At 39.2% G+C, this 19,042-nt stretch overlaps 1 protein-coding gene across 4 annotated transcripts in view; it reads right to left on the bottom strand.

Annotated features, from left to right (window-relative positions):
- PCNX4 (pecanex 4) overlaps nt 1-10,698 on the bottom strand; it is a 55,372-nt gene extending 44,674 nt beyond the window's left edge. For 3 of the 4 annotated variants that reach the window (XM_070249830.1, XM_001497619.5, XM_014735624.3), the window contains exon 1: nt 10,222-10,693. The gene's annotated coding sequence lies outside the window, so the exon portion shown is untranslated. Of the gene's footprint in view, nt 1-10,221 lie in introns of all 4 variants that reach the window. The other variant, XM_023627835.2, reaches the window with a different exon arrangement.
- Between the last annotated feature and the right edge of the window lie 8,344 nt (nt 10,699-19,042).

Raw genomic sequence — 19,042 nt, 5'->3', positions numbered from 1 at the left:
AACTTAGTATTTGGAATGAGAGCTTAAGTTCACTCACATTTTTAGATTCTGAGGTCAGAGGAAAGTTCAAGAAGCCAGTACTCTCAATTCAAATCTGCCAGTGGTTTAACTGATGGTTTCCCTGAGAGCTTTCGTTGTTTGTTTTTTAACTTTCTCCTCTATTACACGGGTCTGCAAAGTTTTTCTGTAAAGGGCCTGCCTGTAAATATTCTAGGCTTTGTGGACCATATGGTCGCTGTTACAATGACTCAACTCTGCTGTTGTCCGGAAAAGCAGCCATAGATAATACAAACATGAATGGATCTAAGTGGTTGTGTTCCAATAAAACCTTATGGTATTTATCCAAACAGGCTGGGAGCCAGATTTAGCCTATGGGCCACAGTATGCCAACCCGTGCTCTATAAAATAAGGATATTCTTTATAATTCCCTTCAATTGACATGGAAACAGAAGTGGAAAAGAGAAATAGAAATACTAAGTGTTAGTCACATCACTTTACAATTACAATAAATTTAGGATTTTTCGACAATTTAAAAAGTCAAATCCTGCTAAAATAGTAGCATTTCAATAAGAAGCCATTGGCAGCTCAACATATAGTGGGAAGAACAATAAATTGGAAATCAAAGACTCCAGGTGTCAGAGTAAATGTTTATTAGCATGCTTACCACAGGCAAACCACTTCATCAGTCAATTTTTAGTTTTTCTGTTGTCAGTTTCTGAAACTACCAGAACCAGGAAAGCATGAAACAATAATAGGACTTGTACACGCTTTAGTCTAGATTATTTTCATTTAAAGGCCACAAAAATCTAATTATCAAACAACATGGATTCTCTTCTTTTCCTTTTCTTGGGATATATTCAACAGCTTATTCTGAAAAACAGTTTTCTGACACAAGATGAGCTAGCAAAGTATTACCTCAGGGATTATATGTTGGGCTAGAAAACAAAAATTAAGTTTAAAGCCATATTCATAAAGACAGACATAGAGACCAACGGATTAGAACAGAGCGCCCAGAAATGAATTCTCACATATATGGTCAAATGTTTGACAAGGGCACCAAGATCATTCAATGGGGAAAGGATAGTCTTTGCGACAAATGTGCTGGGAAAACTGGATATCCACATGCAAAAGAATGCAATTAGACCCTTACCTAATACCATATACAAAAATTAATTCAAAATGGATCAAGGATCTAAGTGTAAGACCTAAAACAATAAAACTCAGAAGAAAAGATGGAACAAAAGCTTCTAACACTACATTTGGCAATGACTCCTTGGATATGACACCAAAGGTACAGGTAAAAACAGAAAAAATAGACAAATTGGACTTCATGAAAATTAAAAAAGTGTGTGCATCAAAAGACACTATCAACAGAGTGAAAAAGCAACCACAGAATGGGAGAAAACATTTGTAAATCATATATCTGATAAGGAATTTAATATGCAGAATATATAGGGAACCCCTAAAACTCAACCAAAAAACCAAACAACCCAATTCGAAAACTGGTGAAAGATTTGAATAGACATTTCTCCAAACAAGATATACAAATGGCAATAAGCACATGAAAAAAATGCTCAGTACTGCTAATCACTAGGGAAATGCAAATCACTCATTAGGATGGCTACTGTCAAAAAAACTCAGAAAACAACAAGTGGTAGCAAGGATGTGGAAAAACTGGAAACCTTGTGCACTGTTGGTAGGAATGTAAAATGGTACAACTGCTGTGGAAAACAGTATGGTGGTTCCTCAAAAAATTAAAAATCAAATTACCATATGATCTAGGAATTCTACCTCTGGATATAAACCCCAAAGAAGTGAAAGCAGAGTCTCAAAGAGATATTTGTACACTATGTTCATAGTGGCATTATTCACAATAACTAAAACATGGAAGCAACCCAAATGTCCATCAAAAGATGCAAAATGTGGTGTGTGATATTATACATATATATATATATATACACACACACACATACATACATGATGGAATATTATTCAGCCTTAAAAAAGTAAGGAAATTCTGCAATATGCTACAACATGGATAAACATTGAGAACATTATGCTAAGTGAAATAAGCCAGTCACAATAAGACAAATACTGTATTGTTCCTTTTATATAAGGCACTTAGAGAAGTGAAAATCATAGAAAGTAGAATGATGGCTGCCATGGCCTGAGGGGAGAGGAGAATGAGGAGTTATTGTTCAGTGGGTATAGAGTTTTACAAGATGAAAAGAATCATGGGGATAGATGGTGGTAATGTTGCACAACAATGTGGATGTATTTAATACCACGGAACTGTACACTTAAAAATGGTTAAGATGGTAAACTTTGTTATATCTTATCACACACAAAAAATTTAAAGGCATCTTAAAATAGCCTTTCTTCCAAGTCAGTTAAAAATAGTTTTTCTGGGGCCAGCCCCAGTGGCTAGTGGTTAAGTTCAGTGTGCTCCACTTCAGTCGCCTGGGTTGAGTTCCCAGGCATGAACCTACACCACTTGTCATCTGTGGCCATGGGCTAATCTTCCTCAGCAAAACAAACAAATAAAAAATGTCTTTCTGCAAGTCAGTTCTACCCAACCGGTATCAGCCCTGGAGAAGGCTTTGGGGCATGAGGAATGGTTTTTGGGTCGCCATTAAGAATTACTACCTTAGAGCACCTCTTGTTATACTGTTAGGAAGTTCTTTAAACTGTAAACACTTACTGTCATATATCTTCCAGCCACTGGTCTTAGTTTTGCACATAGCTTTACTTACGTGAAAGTAAAGTCATAGCTTTACTTACGTGACAGCCCTGCAAGTACCAACAAAATAACAGAACCACAAGCCAAACGAAATTTTAGTGGTTGATGGTTCAATCTCAGGGAATGAAAAGATTGCCTCCCTCCCCTCTGAATGAGCTTATCTCCTGTACTGATGTCAGCCCAGTGTACTCTATTCTGCTACGACTGTTTTATAGAAGGCATAGGGTAAGTAAGGGCACACTCCCATGAGTTGGGGTAAACATTCTGATTTCAATTATCTATGAAAGATGCTATCAGACAGGAAAATGAGCTTGGATGCCTGGCCTGGGCTTTCTGAAGAGTCTGGATGTGCCTGAAATTTCCCCATGGGGTTAGGGGACAGCTGGCCCCTCCTGTTCCACTGAGGCAAGTCAGGAACAAGATGAGATGGCTCGCTGGGAAAGGAAGCCAGAAACTGAGGATACCTTATAAACTACATTACCCAGCTGCATGTTACTACCCATATTCATTTACCTTTTAGTACTTCTGAGTCTTCTCTAAAGCTTAGTTTAAATGTTCTTATCCATTTGATGGAATACTCTGTGATTATGCTAAACAGTGGAATAATCTGAAGCAGATGTACTGGTGATACGGGAACATGGAAAGATGCCCATGATGTACTGAAAAGTAAAATAAACACACTGATGATCTCATTTGTATTTAAAGAAATAGTACACACTCTGTATGCACGGTTGTATATAGTTTGTCTAGGTGTAAAAAGTTTCAGAAGGCATACACACAGAAGGCTGTGTTTGTGTGTGTGTATATTTTACATATAACATTTTGACACCTCTTCAAATTACCAAATACCCTCTAGAACTCTCGACCCCATGCTCTGCAAACACATCCTGCACTTTGCCTTCTGAGAGCCTCTGCTCATTCCCTCTCCTTTGCCTGGGATGTCCCCTCCTCCCTTCCCCTAATTAGTAATGTTAGTCGACTTTGAAGATTCAGTATAACCCTTCCTGAAAATTTTGCACAGCACTTAGGCCAAACTGTGCCTTTCTTCTGTGTATCAAAAACATTTCTTGCTCATATTACTCATTTTGTAACATCTATCAACATAGGGTATTTCTCGTATTGTTCACCTCTTTCTGAGTTTCTCCCATGGAGAAGGAAATGGCTGAAGAATTCTAACATGTCAGAAGTCCAATTTCAATTTACCCATCCTATGCTACACTTAATTTCCTTCATTATCAGACAGGAGGAGCTAGTTCATTCTGGGGGAGAAAAGTAGAGGTGGAAGAGCAGGCAGAAGAGGCAAAAGAAAGCAGGAGCAATCAATAACAAACGGAGAGCAGACTAGAAGCACGAAGAGAACGTCAGCTCCCTCAAGAAGCCTTAGAAGCTTGGACGAGGACTCTGCAATGGTGATTTTTAATGGGATATTAAAAGAAAGGCTGAATGATACAGGATTATTTACCTTACAGAATGTTTCTTGAAAAGGGGTCTATGGTCAATGAAGTTTGAGAAACTACATACTAGACTGTCATCTTGAAGGGTCAGAATGGATATCAGCAAACTAAAGACTCTGAGACATCTCTCAAGTTAAAAAAAAAACACCACTGCAAACCTCCTTACCATGTATCATTTGAGTTTTCCAAACTTATTTGACCCTGGAACCCATTTTTCCCACGAGATCTAATAACAGATCACCTGTGTAGTGCTTTACGCAAACTACTTTGAGAAACACTGGCCTGGGCTTCAATCAGGACATTAAACATTTAGGCAAGCCAAGGAGAATTAAAAAAATATACCAATGAGGAATGTTATGAACAAAGGTACATAAGGAAAACAATTGAGGGAAATTTGACAGGTAGCAAGAATATCAGTTTGCTGAAACACTGACTTAAAGTATAGGTATTTTTTCTAATATCTTAAGGGCAAAAGAGGATTACATGACAGATAGTGGAAATTCATTAAGGTAAAAATTATGATAAATTGGAACTGTTTGACTTTTAATTTAATTACAGATCCTGGAATATTTAAAAAATATTTTCTTTGTAGGAAGCAACAGTTACACTTATATAGAGAGATCTTCTAAAGCCTACTCTGGGTTACTAGCATGGAAAGTAGAATCCAAATAATTAAAACATGCCCTGAATGAGAACTTGGCATACACTCTGAAAGACTGCTGGTGCATTCATATGACTGCTACCTCTAACATGTTAAAATGAAACATGGCTCAAGGCTTAGGGGAAAAAAAAGCTATGAAAAGAGAGGTTAAGGGATAGATGACATCACAACTGATTTAGGCCATATGCTTTCTTCATATGCTAGTCTGAAAGTGGGCCAACAAAATAGCCATAGAAATCTGGCTTTATTTGGAACTTGAGCCATGTTTCTTACAAATTATCCAGCAGGGCAGGAAACAGAGATCAATTTGGGCAACGTAGTAGGAGTGAATTCTTAGTTACCAAAACTTTAACTCAGCAATCATGCAAGACGCCAGCCTGAAAATCTCTTAAAACAAAAAGATCTTAAAAAGTGTCAGTTTTTGGGATTATACTAAATTTATAGTTCTCTAAGTTCAGCAAATAGAATTCCTAGAAATAGAAGTTTTAGCAACTGTTTGATTTTTGTTTAGCAAACGTTACTTTTTTTTTAATCTATCATTATTTGTATTGATTGGTTGATTTCATTCATTGGATCTATACTTTTTTTTTGCTCTATTAGATTCAGATATTTTTATGGTAAGAATACTTAACATGAGATCTACCCTCAACAAAATTTTAAGTGTATAACAGAGCACTGTTAACTAGTGACACAATGTTACACAGCAGATCTCTAGAACTTACTCATCTTGTCTAACTAAATCTTTATACTTGTTGAACAGCAACTCTCCATTTCTCTCTCCTCCAAGCCCTTGGCAACCCTCATTCTACTCTCTGTTTCTAGGAGTTTGATGATTTTAGGTACCTCATATGAGTGGAATCATGCAGTATGAGTCCTTCCGTGACTGGCTTATTTCACTTACCATAACGTCTCCCAGGCTAACCTGTGTTGTCACATATGGCAGGATTTCCTTCTTTTTTAGGGCGGAATAACATTTCATTGTATGGACAAAGCACATTTTCTTTACCCATTCGTCTGATGATGGACATTTGTTTTGCTTTCACTTTTTGGCTATTGTGAATAATGTTGCAATGAACACAGGAGTGCAGATACCTCTTAGAGATCTTGATTTCAATTCTTTTGGATAAATACCCAGAGGTGGAATTGCTAGATCATACGGTAGTTCTATTTTTAATTTTTTAGGGACCCTCCACAGTGCTTTCCATAGGGGATGGACCATTTTGTATTCCCACCAACAGTGTACAAGGGTTCTAATTACTCAGCACTTCTGCATTGTGCCTCAACTGTATTTCTGTTGTACTTTAAGGAAACTTACTATCTTCTAATATAGTTGTCAAATTTTATTAAATCTTTGCTCTCCTATTTTTAACTTCTAAGAGCATGTCTTTAATCCTTGGATGTTCCTTTTTACAGAATCCTATTATTATTTCATGAATATGGTCTATGTCTCTGAGAAAAGTCATTACACATATATGTGTCCGTGTTTGTATGTAGATAAATACCATTTATCTTTTTTGTAAATTGCCTCCTCATGTCCTTTGCTTTCTTTTCTATTGAAGTGTTCACTTTTCTTATTAATTTGAAAGAACTTTATTTATATGAAGGATATTAACTCTGACATATATTACAATCCTTTTTTATCCCCCTATGTTACCTTGCTCTTGAAGCACTGTTAGAAGATGCTGTTATGGATTAAAGATTACATTCTGATAGTTGTTCATATAGACTAAATGTGTTATCGTTCCTTTTGTAGAGAAACAGCTAAATGATAAATTAGTATTTTCCACATATTTAAACTTTTGAATAACTTTTGAGTACCTCCAATGCGTAAGGTGATGGTAATAAGGCTGCTCTCTGACCCAAAGGAGTTTACAATCCAGTGGGCTAGAGATCATTTTCCTCTCAAATAACTGTTACTGGTAAAAGCAACTCTGGAATTATTTTAATTTTCATAATCAAGAGAATAAGCAAGAAACATAAAGTTAGTTTATAAATAACCTAAAATTATTAAATAAAATTAAACTTGCTAAGAAAAAGTAATTCCTGCTTATGTTTAAAAATGTCTATAGATGGGCCAGCCTGGTGGCATAGAGGTTAAGTTCGTGCACTCTGCTTCAGTAGCCCAGGGTTCACGGGTTCGGATCCCAGATGCAGACCCACACACTGCTCACCAAGCCACACTATGGCAGCACCCCACATGCAAAACAAAGGAAGACTGGCACAGATGTTAGCTCAGGGGCAATCTTCCTCACATACACAAAAAAAGTCTATACAAACTTTGCTAGTAGAGTAATGAATAGAATGCACTCATCCGTGTTCCTAAGAAGTATTTTTAAAAATTTGAAAGGAAATATACTAAAATGCTACTTTTCCAAGCATCAGCACTAATTTGGACAACAAAAAACTTCATCTCTGGAAAAGAAACAAAAGGGCCTATACCTAAGTACTCAAAAAGCAAAATACGAAACAACTTAATTCTCAGTTGCTCTGGATAAAAAACATCTGTTATTACCAGAGCAGTTCTAAAAAGTATGCACGTGTGGACTTTTTTGATAGACAACTGCTAACTGTTGAGGGAATCTAGAAACGCAAAGATAGCTACCCCTATAATTCTGAAGATGCTCTATGGGATCTTAACTAAATGCCATGCCATGGACAAACAGCTAAATTCGTGACGAGACTTTTGAAAGACATACGGTGCTTAAACATGAAAAATATATTTCATGTTACAGTTCATCAATTATGCAGTAAGCACGCTCCTCCCCCCACCAATGAAAGGAAAATCTACCCAAACACCTAAAAGGAGTCTTAAAAGGAAAGAACAAGCATATTAACATCTCTTTGCATGCACAAAATAGTATTTCTTCAAATTCAAGATTTTTGGGGGGGGGTGTCTTTGAATCTAATACTTTTCTGTACATTCACAGGAATTGGTTTGTAGAGGAAACTGACTGGGTGGGAATGGTGACTGGATAGCTCAAAGGATCTATTTATTGCAGTATCGGCAATCTTTCACAGGTGGAATGATGAGCTGTCCGTTCTACGATTCCCCCTTCCCAAGTGTGTAACACTTGAATATGAACTGATCGCATTCCATTACTTACGGAAGCTAAGATGGTAGGAAATCGCCAAAGGCCACATCACAGCATCATAGAAGGGCAGCTGGGCCAGCTGATAGTTTGTTCTCTCCCAGTCTACCCTTCCCACACCTCACCCATCTTAACCATTATGAATTCAAATGGGTTAACAAGCTTCTCTTTCAAAATCGAGCATCAAGTGAATGAAGTCTACTACTCACATGAAATAACAGAAATAAATCAATTTATTTTACAGAAAACTGAGAATCAAATATTGTGACTTAACCAACACACAACGTCTGTTGGTGGCAGACTGAGTTTTTCAATCACAACGAGCTACTGCCAAAAGAAAGAGAATTTTATTTTGAGGATAGAGAAGTAGAAGGATAATTTGGGAGAAACAGTTTTCAGGGAAAGGTGGGCCTGAGAGGAATCTACAAAAGGTCAAAATAGGAGCTAAGCCAGCATGAGCGCAATGGCAAAGGACTCCTCCTTGATAAGAGATAAAGAAACACAAGTGGGAAAGGGTCTCACTATCAAGAAAGTGAAAACAACCCACAGAATAAGAGAAAATTTTTGCATATCACACATGATAAGGGACTTACCTCTAAAATATATTAAAAAACTCTTACAACTCAATAATGAAAAAGCAACTCAATTTGAAAATGGGCAAAGGATCTGAATAGATATTTCTCCAAAGAGAACATATAAATGGCCAGTAAGCACACGAGATGATGCTCAATATCATTACTCATTAGAGAAATGCAAACTAAAACCACAATGAGATACCACTTCAAATCCACTTGACTGGCTATCAAAAAGACACAAGAACAAATACTGGCGAGGTGGTGGAGGAATCAGAACCCTGAAGTGATAATGTAAAATGGTGCATTTGCTTTGGAAAACAGTCTGGCAATTCCCTAGAAGGCTAAACAGAGTTACCACACAACCTAGCAATTCCATTCCTGGGTATTTACCCAAGACAAACGAAAACATAACTCTACACAAAAATTTGTCCATGAACATTCATAACAGAATATTATTAACAGCCAAAAGCTGAAAACAACCCAAATGTCCATCAACAGATCGAATAAGACGTGGTATATCCCTCCAATGGAATATTATTAGGCTATAAATAAGAAGTAAGTACTGATACATGCTACAACATGAACTTTGAAAAGAGATGCTAAGTGAAAGGAGCCAGTCACAAAAGGCCACATATTGTACGATTCTATTTATATGAAATGTTCAGAAGAAGCAAATCCATAAAGACAGAAAATAGCGCTTGCCTAGGGCTGGTGGGGAGAGTGGGAATGGGGGAGTCTGGGGGGAATGATCGCTAAAGGGTGCAGGGCTTCTTTTCTGGGTGATGACAATATTCTAAACATCACTATAGAAATGGTTGCACAATTCTGTGACTATACTAAAAATCACTGAATTGTACACTTTTAACAGGGGAATTGTATGGAATGTGAATTATATCTCAATAAAGTTCTTACATAAGAAAAAGAAACAGAAAAGGTTCCCGACCTGGTATTTTCTGTAACAGTTAATAACTAGTAGGCAGCACTTTAAATATTAAATTTAAGAGTAGTTGACAGGTGCCCTAACAGTTAAATTACTAAATGGCTGGCTCTGGATGCTATGATAAAGGTGTAGGGATTTAGCATGGGTGGCGGTGGATACCCAATAAAATAAAGGATGGCCTTTGCCCTAATTGCAGGAATGAGTTACTGAAGCAAAAAAAAAAAAAAACACCTAATATTATAGAGCTGAATGACAGATTGGTGTAGGGGAGAAAAATCAATTCAGAGGCCTGATAGCTTCTCTTGAGGGTTGTGGAGAGAGAGGGCAGATCAGTGGGGAAAGTTATTTCTGTTCAGGGGGCCCTGAGAAGACCAATTTGGGGCACAAGTGGTTTAACTGGAGATACGGGGAGAAAGAGGACAGTACCACCTAAGGGCAGTTCGTAAACTTTTTTGGGGATAACGAGGCCATCCCTAAATCCAGACTCAAAGGGCCACTTTCCATTTCGCAAGTGTTTCTTGGAAACAAAACGCTACAACTCAACAAGCTACAGTAGTCTTTCGAAAATCACACTGGAATGGTACCTCTAGCAACTGAATTAATCTTAAATCTTAAAAAGTGCAATAATCGCATTTAAAGGTTTTTTAACCAAGAATGAAAAACCTGCGGCAGTTAAAATTGCAAGAACAACGTGGCTCTGCACAGGCTTGGAAACTAAGGCGACCACGAAGTCGCCAGGTCGGTGTTGGGGATCGAACGTACCTCGAGTCACCCGAGGGCAGAGGCGACGCGAAGGCATCCCGGGGACTGCATTTTTGCAGGTAAACCCGGGTTGTGCGCTCCCGCCAGGGGGGCTGCCTGCAGCCCGAACGCGGAGGCAGAGGAGCTGCGGCGCCCAAGGGCCCAGCGCAGCACGGTGGAGCCCGGGCCCGCCCGGCGTTTCCATGGCTAACGTCAACTCCCGAGGGCGCCGCCGGCGCCGGACAGAGCGCGCGCTCGGGGGCGGGCCCAGAACCGGCCCGCCCCGCCCGGGGACCGTGGTCGCAGGGGACGCTTCCCTTCCGGCCAGCCGACGCCGAGCGCGGGCGGAGGTGCGCTTCGTTCCCTCCAGGCCTTGCACGAAGCTCGCCTGGCGGCGGCCGTACCAACCCCTCCGCCTCTGGCCTCGCTTGGGGTCCGGATGCGGCTAGCGACGAGGGGGTCGCGACGCCAGCCCTGACCTTTGACCCGAGCCGCGCCCCTACGCAGGAGCGTCGTTGCCCCGGTGACGTGACGTTCCTCCGCGGGGTAGTGCTGTCGGGCGGAGGGCTTTGCGCCCGCCACTTTGCGAGCGTTCTGCCGCCGTGGTCGAGCTGCCCAGTCTGGAGGCTGGTGCGGCTTCGCCCGTTCGGGGTCCCGCGACCTCCATTAGCCACAACGTCTGCCCTTTGGCCGTCACCACCCAACAGGCTGACGGTAATAAAGGCTTTTAAGGGATACTTCATACGTCCTGCTCGGCTTGGAAGATTTGGAACTGCATTTACGTGCTCGCTCTCGCCCGTTGATTGGTTTTTTCCATGAATGAATATGTGACTGCATTTTTAAATACAAGAAACCAAAATGCCCGTATCTGTTTATTAATAAAGGCAAAAGACCCGTGTTACAATTGGGAAAAAAAAATAGCCATGGCGGCCTGTTCGCATGAGCGGTCCTTCTGATGCGGGGTCGGTGAGCCAAGGAGTCGAAAGAAAGATTTCTTAGACTCTCAAGATCTGGCAGTAGTGCTCTTTTATTTAGAGAATAGTGTGGAATACCATGGGGACAGGACCCCTGGGCAGTCAGACCTTCTGCTGCCGCCACTTCTGCTGCCCCCGCTGGCATGGGGACAGGGCCCATGGGCAGGCAGAGCTCCTACTGCTGCCCTGAATTGAGGCTTAGGGCTAATTTTATAAGGCATGGGTATGTGAATCATCTCTTTACAAGACAAAGGAAAGAACATGAAAAAAAGTTAAAATGGTATCAGTGCAGGTGGGGTCTGGTCGTTGGGTGATCCCATGACTTTTAGACAAGAATCAAATCAGATTAAGTAAAGGTTAGGTTAGACGCCACCACCCTAAACCAGTTACATGAGATTGCCAGACAGCAACCAACTTAAGTTCTTGCCTTCCCCATTAAGAGCTTCTAGGGACAAGGTCATCTCTCCTCTTCTTCCTGGTACAGAGAGGGAGGCACCTTTTACAGATAGAGATTTACCTTACAAATGTAAATGTGTCCCAACAAGGGCAAGTTCCATTTCCCCAGAGCCTCCTTCCCTGTCCCAGTTTATCGAAAGCAATCAGCCCAAAACAATCCTGATGCCAAAGAGACATATCCTGGGGTGGCCAATTTCGGGTCCCTACAAGGTCACCCCCCCTTCCTTCACAAACGCAAATGTCTCTCAGAAGGGCAAGCAAAATTCCAGTCCTCAGAGCCTGCTTCTCATCTGTAGTTTTAAAAGTAACCAGCCTAAAATCCTCATCACTTCCAGTCCGGGAATCTTTGCAGGGCGGCCGCAGAGGACCCAGTTTCGCTGGTTTAAAAGTTCTCTGTGCGCCCCGCGCCGCCGCCTCCGTTTCCCACAAAGTCTGCTTTCTGCCCGTCCTGGACGCCTTCCAGGTGCCGTCAGGTCCACAACGCGGCCCCTGAGAGCTTTAAATTAGTCTCATGACCTAGAGGGTCGTGTAAAGGAACCCGGAAGCCCGTTTGTAGGCATCCGGTTACCGGCGTTTTTCCACCTGATTGGTACCCTAGCAGTTTGCGTATTTGGGACTGCTGAGTGGTTTGAGGGCTGCCTCGTTTTTGGTCTCGTTTGGATCTCGTTGTCTCAGAACTATAGATGGGGCCTGTTTCATTTTTTTCTTTTCTGGTTTTACTGGAAATGATGGCCTAATCCTTAAGCATTCAAGTTTTCAGGCTATATAGTGACAAATAAAAATGGCAAGTAATAGGATATATTGGAGTATATGAGGAAGCCATTTGGTGTAAAGCTAATTCGGCCTGACCTTGTCTTTCCAAAAGGGCCTGGCTGGGTCCCTTCAGCATGCATTGTATATCTGCTTTAGATTTTCCCTATGGCAAGAGCAAAGGCCCTTGAGATAAAGGTGCAACTTCCCTCCCCCTCCCAACATTGGCATTTCTTTAAGGATTAAGCATCTTTCCTTAGGCTAGAAACTGATTGCTCTGCTCACCTGTGACCGCCCAGCTCGAGACAATAGACTTGCTTCCTGCTATGCCCTCCAAGATAGCAGACCCCTACCTGCTGTGTCCATCAAGTGCTGTGCCGACAGGGCAATCTTGTGACTGTTGTGGGAGGGACATTACAATCATATGGGAAACGTCCTGTATGGGGGTATATAACCACTCTGTATACCTCACTTCTTCGGTGCCCTTTCTTCCTTTGGGAAGAAAGGCCCTGGGCCATGGTCCTCAGATTTCAGCTCAGAGTAAACTCAGCCAAATTTTCATTTATAGATTGGTTATGAATTATTTTTGCCGACAATAGGAAAAACTTGTATGTGTTCTGTTGAAAGAAAGCCAAGGCTTATAAAGAAGATATAGCTCTATCTAGAGGAAAAGTGTAGCTTATTGAAAGTGACAAATAAAAATGGTAAGTAATAGGATATATTGGAATATATGAGGAAGCCATTTGGTGTAAACCTAATTCGGCCTGACCTTGTCTTTCCAAGAGGGCCTGACTGAGGCCATTGAGCATGCATTGTATATCTGCTTTAGAGATTCCCTATGGCAAGAGCAAAAGGCCCTTGAGATAAAGGTGCAACTACCCTCCCCCTCCCAACGTTGGCATCTCCTTAAGGATTAAGTATCTTTCCTTAGGCTAGAAACTGATTGCTGCCCTCACCTGTGACTGCCCAGCTTGAGACAATAGACTTGCCTCTTGCTACGCCCACCAAGATGGTAGACCCACTACCTGCTGTGTCCATCAAGTGCTGTGCCTACAGGGCAATCTTGTGACTATTGTGGGAGGGACATTTCAATCATATGTGAAACACCCTCTTTGAGGGTATATAACCACCCTTATACCCCCACTTCTTTGGAGTGCTCTGTTCCTTTGTGGAAAGACTCTCCCGGGTTATAATCCTAAGATTTAAGCTCAGAATAAACTCACCCAAATTTTCATTTATAGATTGGTTATGGATTATTTTCGTCAACAAAAGCATGTGAGAAAAACTGCGTGCTGTGCACTGTCAATGACGTACATATACTTGTCTTCAAGGACGCAACTTTCAGAAATAACCTTTCATAGTTTGGTGCAACAGGGAAATGTGCTCTGAGTCCATCAGTAATGTTTTCCACTCTTTGGGGGAAGACAGTCTCAGTCATCATGGGTCAGGGTACCACATTAACCATCTTTGAAGCACCAGCTAGTGCTGGGAAGTCAGTGTAGTGTGGTTGAGAGTAGACACTCTGGAGTCAGGAAGGAAGCCTGAGTTGGAACCCTGACCCCAACGCTCACTACCTGTGTGTTCTTGGGTTACCTAATCTCTCTGGCCCCAGTTTTCGTATGTTCTAAAATAGGGCTAGTGATAGAGACAGAACTTACCCCACAGAGTTGTATAGATTGGATTAAGTCAAATAACTGTAAATGGCTTCGTAAGGTAACTGACACAGCTTAAGTACTTAGTGAGGATGAGCTATTATCTTTCTGTAGAGAGGCTGTATTTATAATGCCCATTTTGTGACCCTGAGTTACATATGACCAAACCAGAATGAACATTTTCGTTGTCGAAATACTGGCTGTAGATATTGGTGGTTAAATTTTTCTTTTTTTCCAATATGTTTGTATTTTGCACTTTCTTAGAGTAAAATTAGTAAAGCTTATGTTACAAGGCCTTTGGTTACTTGTGAATAAAGTATTCATTCAACATTTGTTGAGATAGTAGATGCTGTTTACCAGGAACCACACTAATTGCAGATACAAAGTCAAAGAGAACATGATTCCTATCCTCAAGAAATTTACCAAAATATAACTTTGGAGACCAACAAAGACATCAGTAATTCCAGAGTGTGTGATAAACAGGTATGCACCAGAACTATAGAAACACAGAGGTGGGACATAGGAATCATTCTAGGGAAATTCAGATGGCTGCACTGAGTTTTGAAAGACAAGTAGAAGTTAGCTGGATGAAGATGTGGGAGAGGAGGTGTTCCAGGTAGGGGTACATTTGTTCATTCCTTCATTTAACAAATATTTAGAGTGTACGTAGAGTCAGGTACTTATAAACCTTGTTTAGTCTTGACCTTATGAGGTAGCTTATTGTTATTCTCATTTAAAATGTAAGGAATCTGAGCTTCGGAAAAGTAAAATAAATAAGATCTGGAGTTGAGCACGTATCTGTATATCTTTAAGATCCGTGTTTTTTCTGTTACCCTGCTCATTCACCAAAATGAAACCTTATCAAAAATCTAGAGCTGGGACCAGCCTGGTGGCACAGCAGTTAAGTTTGTGTGCTCCGCTTCGGCAGCCTAGGGTTGATCAGTTCAGCTCCTGGGTGTGGACCTAGCACCACTTATCAAGCCATGCTGTGGCAGCATCCCACATATAAAATAGAGGAAGATGGGCACGGATGTTAGCTCAGGGCTTATCTTCCTCAAAAAAAAAAAAAAAAAAGAAATCTAGAGCTGCTTCTTCAGTCAGAGAAAATGTTTGTCCAGGCATTATTGTGGCATTCCTGATTTTGTGTAATGGTAATGCCCATTTGCAGTTCATACCCAAGTTACTCCTCTTGCTGAAAGGTAAAAAAACCAAGAAAACATAGACCCCTCACTCTGCCCCATTACCCAGAGACCATTGACCAGAAGGCTCTGAAAATAACCAAGCAGAATTGCAGCACAGGGTAGGATGGGTTAAAGAGGAGGTGAAATAGCCTCAGGGAATTAGGAGGATGGACTTCCAGGGGAAGGCAGTATAATCGCTAAAATTTGGTAAAGGATTGTATCGGGGTGGGAGTAGGGTGCTGTGGTAAGGAGAAAAAAGATGAGCCCAACCTTCGAGCTGAGTGACCACAAAGTTTGAGGTACCCTAAAATAAATAAGCACAGGAGGAAGAATAGCTTTGGAAAGAAAGATAATTCACTTTGAGACGTGTGTTTAAAGGACTTGTGGGATATGTCCAGTTAGATATATAGGATTGGACCTTGGGAGAGAGATCAAGACATAAGGATTTGGGAGTGTTCTACATTAAAAAAAAAAAAGTAGTTGGGATCATGAGATTGGAAGAGAATGCCAAGGTTTGGATGTTAGTGGGTACAAAGAAAACCATCAGGAGAGAAGAAGAAAGGGACTATAAAATAAGATGATGGATTTCTTACCTGGCTTGTTGAAATTCATTTCATTGCTTTATGGCACAGATCAGGATGTGCTTATAAATGCATACAAAGACCATGTGAATGGGCTCGTGGTGGGTAGAAGTGTTAGTGTACCCCACAATGTTCACAGGCATGTGGGTGGGTGACACTGAGTTATGAGGATATTAAAGACAGGGAGTGACCAATTGTTAATGACAAAGTTTCATACTGAAACTTCCTTTAATATAGCAAAAATTTCTTATAACCATTCATAAACAGAAGCATCAAATAAACAATGTATAATGTAATCGTAGCTTTGCCATTAATTGGTTTTATGCTTTGTTGTAAAATTTAATATATTTTGAATTGCAATTCTGAAAATTTTCAGTAATTACTGATGGGGAGTGTAGGGTGAAACATTAGAGCTTCTCAGATTTGGGTTTTTATGAATAATTTTGAATTTTCTTGTGTATCTCTTAAATTTTGTTATTATTTCACATCAATACCTTCACAGATTAGTTTTTAATTTTAGGAGTATTTCCCTTAATATTATTTTAGAAAGCTATCACCACTGGAAACCTATTTTAGGTAGTTGTTTAAAAAGGGAACATGGTAGACTGAAAATCAATAAATTGAAATACTTAAGAGGCTAGAGTTTCATTTTTTCATTTTTTAAATTATGTTACATTTTGTAAGAGTTTGTAAATATAACTTCACTTGAAAGATCAAATTTTAAGAGTAACCAAACTCTGTGTTTGGTGTATTTACAATTTGACCCTTTCAAAAATTAAGTTACACACAGATCTGAATTAATTACAATAATTCCCTTTTATTTTGGCACCATAATTAAGAGTTGACTGTGCAGATTTTATAGTCTTTATAGTCTTTTATAGTCTTTAACCTTGGTTTGGAACATTGACAGAAGAGTTATTGGCAAATAACCTATTTTATTGGCAGATAAAATTTATATGTAAAATACAAATAACAGCAACAATATTAACAATAACCAGTGTTGGTGAGGTGATAGATTGGAGGTACATTGTGAAACTTAGCTTGACTCTAACAAAAATTTAAAATTAAGTTCCATTTGACAGAGAAATTTTATCTCTAGAAATATACTTTACAGATATCATACCTATGTATGCAGCCCTGTTTGTATGAAGATGTACTTAGAACATTTATAATAGCAAAACACAAGACATCTTTCAATAGGGAACAGGTTAAACAAATTAGGTAAAAAAGGAGGTGCTATGCAAACATGTCCAAATTATATTAAGTAAAAAATTTAAAAATTACAGTTTGTGTAGTATAATCTTGTGTAAAAACTAGACATGCATGAGCATGCTTTGTATATCTTATTTTTGAAGGATACGTAAGAAGCTATGATAGAAGTTAACTTCTGAAGAGGTTGACTCTGAAGACAACTGGGGTTTGATAGGAAGAAGAACGCTTCCTTTTTATCCCTACTTATTTGAGTGTTAATATATTCTTAATGATCAATATGTATTGCTTTATAATCTTTAAATCATAACATAACAAACAATTAAATTGACAATCAAAAACTCCCCACCAAGCCACTGTATAACCAGAAAAATGGTATAGTAGCTTTTGGTTTTTATAATAGTACCTTTATCCAGAAAATAATTTTGAAACTATAGTTGCTAGTTTCTATCAATAAATGATTACAGTATTGATGCTTGCATAGGGAGAGAAATGTTATATTATTTTTTAGTTATATTACAGTTGAAAATTACAATAAGGTATTTGGTATACCGGTAAATTTTGAGCTCTGGTAATGAGAGACTGCTTAGCTTCTGGACCATTTCAGTGTTTCATTAATAGGAATCCTTAAAATTAGTTCATTTTATACTAAATGAGAGCATTTACTGAATTTATGTATACATTCTCAAAATTATTAGGATTTCTTTCTAATGGTGCATATAAAATCCTAATTTTTAGTATATATATAGACTACATGTATTATTAGTGTATTTATACAGATACATATATGTAAAATACTTGTACATATAAAAAGTATATGTTATGTATAATATGGAAAATAAAATACATGGGAATCCTATTTTATTGAACCAGCAATGACTAAGTGTTAATGGAAGAAATTTGCATATGTGGCTTGTGTGTAGCAATATAATTTAAGGTACAACAATTTTTAATAAAATTTATGCCACTTTTGTTTTTGGGGGTGTGTGGAAGATTGGTGCTGAGCTAACATCTGTGCCTATCTTCCTCTATTTTTTGTATGTGGGATGCTGCCACAGCATGGCTTGACGAGCAGTGTGTAGGTCTGCACCTGAGATCTGAACCTATGAACCCCAGACTGTCGAAGCGGAGCACACGAACTTAACCACTATGCCACCGGGCTGGCCCCACCAGTAACTTTTTAAAAATTTTACCAGAGCTGCCTTTTAGGCTCTTAGTTTAAATGAAACCAATATATAGAAATGAATGTTAGAATGATTACTAATCCCACTGCATTTTAAAAAATCTGTTATTTATGAATTTCAAGCCAAATATCAGATTCATGTTTTTACATAGGAATTTTCCTCTTAAAAGACTTTGTAATTATTAGAAAATGTATGTACCAGTAAAGAGCAGCATGCAAGAAAGAGATGCATTTACTTGTAAAGGTAATCATATATTCAGAAACAAACAATGGAACATTTTTATTTGTGGTTTTTATATAAAACTATCCTATGGATTTTTTTCCTTGTGAATTTTTTCCCTTGTAACATTTTCTCCTGGCAACAATAACGAATAAAATTTTAGAGACAAGCTTTCTTTTAAGGGCATATATGTCCTGCCTAACACATGTAATAAAAGGAAATACTCATACTCTCTTCTGAAAAAAATCAAAGAAAATATTTTTATTCCATATGGCCCAATTAGTGTAGAGGCGTACGCTTTGAATTCCACAATTCAGTATCGCTGGCAACTTGTTCTTGTATCATTGGTATGCCCAAAGGTACTGGGCTAGAACATTGGGCTATGGAAACCTAAAAGTTACATTTACTCTATAAAAAGACTTCCTTTCTTTATCTGTGTCTCCTTTCCCCAATATACATTTTCTTTAAAAATATACTACATCTTAACAATACTAACCTGAATGTGATGTGTATTCTTCCAGAAAGAATTTTCTTTCCTTTTTCTCCTGATGCACACAGTGAATAGTGTTTGCATTCTGTCTGCAGTCTGTCTCTTATGAGACAGAGAACAATCTTTAATAAGAAGGAGGGCCCTGA

Source organism: Equus caballus, chromosome 24, assembly GCF_041296265.1.
Source record: "Equus caballus isolate H_3958 breed thoroughbred chromosome 24, TB-T2T, whole genome shotgun sequence".
Taxonomy (NCBI): domain Eukaryota; kingdom Metazoa; phylum Chordata; class Mammalia; order Perissodactyla; family Equidae; genus Equus; species Equus caballus.
Note: the sequence above shows the minus strand (reverse complement) of the source record. Positions and strands in the feature narration are given on the sequence as shown.